At 48.4% G+C, this 2,415-nt stretch overlaps 1 protein-coding gene across 4 annotated transcripts in view; it reads right to left on the bottom strand.

Moving 5' to 3' along the window:
* The window catches only part of Tipin (TIMELESS interacting protein), a 35,107-nt gene extending 33,523 nt beyond the window's left edge, over window positions 1–1,584 (bottom strand). For 2 of the 4 annotated variants that reach the window (XM_021171472.1, XM_021171473.1), the window contains exon 1: window positions 1,523–1,584. The gene's annotated coding sequence lies outside the window, so the exon portion shown is untranslated. The remainder of the gene's footprint in view (window positions 1–1,522) is intronic. The other 2 variants (XM_021171474.2, XM_021171475.2) reach the window with 1 other exon arrangement.
* Window positions 1,585–2,415: the final 831 nt, after the last annotated feature.

Below are 2,415 nucleotides of genomic sequence, written 5' to 3'. Positions count from 1 at the left end.
GAGAGATGGCTCAGCAGTTAAGAGCACTGACTGCTCTTCCAGAGGTCCTGGGTTCAATTCCCAGCAACCACATGGTGGCTCACAACCATCTGTAATGGAATTCAATGCCCTCTTCTGGTGTGTCTAAGCAGCTACGGTATACTTACATATATAAAATTAATAAATCTTTAAAAAAAAGCACAGAAATATTATTTCTTCATTTTAATTCCTGGTATGGAAATTGGCTGCTTCAGATTGCCCACAGCAGCTGATATGACTGGCCTTGAGCTCTAATGCTCTAACGGCGATTCTGCTAACTGCAGATAGCTTCTGCAGTAGTGTGCTGTTCCGAATCCTCAGGACTTTTCAGAGGGTAAAGGCCAGGGTTGACTGCTTGCTGTTGGCTGTGGTTTTGTTATGTAGTGGTGAGCAAGACAAGAAATAACACATCCTCAAGGTGAGGATCAAACTTGCCAAGGAACTTGACACTCATCTGCAGGGTAAGGATAATGTTGCCATCTTTCCCCCTATCCTCTCGTTTTCTTAGGGAGCTGAAAGGGTAGATTAAGGGTAGAGAAGGGTGGAATAAAGAATCCACAAAGTAGCAAACGACTCTGTAGGTAGAGTCAATTCTTTCCTTCCAGCTTTGCATGAGATCCAGGGATCACACTCAGTAAGGCTTGTTCCCCAGCACTGTATCTCCTTTACTAGCTGTCCCCAATTCTAAATTTGTGACCGTAAATATATAAAAACAAAGTACTGGCTCCTGATAATACACTGCTACGTCTTTGAGTACCTTTTATGATCCATTAAATGTGGGAACCAAAGGTAGATTATAACTCTACCTAGGACCACTTGGCCTGGGTTCCAGGCCCAGAACAAGCACCCCAAACCTCAAAACATCTAGTTAGTACACTCAGTCCCATTCTAATGGGAGTTTGAGAACAGGACTTAAAACTACAATGACCAGCAATTAACCAAAAAAAGCACAGTGCGGCTTATCAGTAAACTGGTTTCTCTCAGTATTTGTAAAGAATTACATGTTCACAGCCCTTCCTTCTCTCCTTGACAACTGTCACACGTGTTTTAGACACTAACGAGTCAAGTCTCTTTCCCCCTCCTGGTCCTCAAACTCCCAGAGCAGTGTACGTGACAAATTCAACATCCGACCCACAAGTCCTTCCCGGACCTGTTTCCAACCTACCACTTTTCCCTAGTTGTCAAAACAGGAGCTCCTCGCCCAAAAGGAAGTCCCACCACCTTCACTCTCGTCCCACCGTCGGCGCCAGCCCTAGGGATGTCACCTCTCCCTCGCCTCCCCTAGCCTCCGCTTCCCAGCCTCCCTCTAAGCTAGGTCGGTGCGCGCGGCTCCGGTGCAGGCCCGCCATCCTCCCGCCCCGCGGGCGCCTCCAACACGCTCCGCCCGCTCCTCTTCAGCCCCTGGCTCCTGGGTGAGACCCCATCTCCCGCGCCCCGCGCCCCGCGCCTCCCTTGCAGCCCGGGCTCCACTTCCAAAAACTGCGCTCACAGAAACCGGTCTCACCTCACCCAGACAGCGGCCGCCGCCAAGCGCGCCAACACCGCTTCTCGCGAGACTCGGCTCCGCGAGACAAGCTGAGAAATTTGGCGCCAAGGGTAGGCGAAGAGGCGTGGGAGGGGCCTAAGGGTCTGAGCCCCGCCCACCGCGCTCGGAGGCCCGCCTACCCACCCGGAACGTCTGGGACAGCAATGAGTTTAGAGTCCTCACTCTCTGGGCGCTTTATTAGCTTCAGAAATAGGTCTCCTGGTTTAGAAGACGAACGATGGAAGCCAGGCATAATTGTGCACGCCTGGAGTCCCAGCACTCGGAGGCTGAGGTAGGAGGATCGCCACAGGTTCCAGGCCAGCGTCTACAAGAAATAAAAAGAAAGAAAGAAAAGAAAACTGATTTGTAGAGGAGTAAAACGTAGTGTCAAACAACTTTGGCTGGGAAATTACTGCTGGGAAATTATCTTCAGAATAGCAAAATGCCATGACTATGAATTTTGTTAATTAAATAAAGATATGAAGAAAAGATTGTAACGTTAGGGTTAGACGTGTAGACCCAAAGAAATATGTCAAGAGCTGGAGAGAGGGCTCAGTGGCTAAGAGCCCTGACTGCTCTTACAGAGGTCCTGAGTTCGATTCCCCAGCAACCACATGGTGGCTCACAACCATCTATAATAGGATCAGATGCCCTCTTCTGGTGTGTCTGAAAACAGCTACAGTGTACTCATACATAAAATAAATCTTTAAGAAAGAAAAAAATATGTCAACAACAACCAAAAAAAAAGAGGGTTCCCTGTTTTCTTTAAAAGTATTGAATCCAGTGCATACCTTTAATCTCAGGCAGATCCCTGGACTTCCAGGCCATCCAGTGCTACACAGTGAGATATTGTTTCAAAACAACAAAAAGGG

The sequence above is a fragment of the Mus caroli genome, chromosome 9 (assembly GCF_900094665.2).
Source record: "Mus caroli chromosome 9, CAROLI_EIJ_v1.1, whole genome shotgun sequence".
Lineage (NCBI taxonomy): Eukaryota > Metazoa > Chordata > Mammalia > Rodentia > Muridae > Mus > Mus caroli.
The sequence above is the reverse complement of the archived record's forward strand: the minus strand, read 5'-3'. Positions and strand labels throughout refer to the sequence as shown.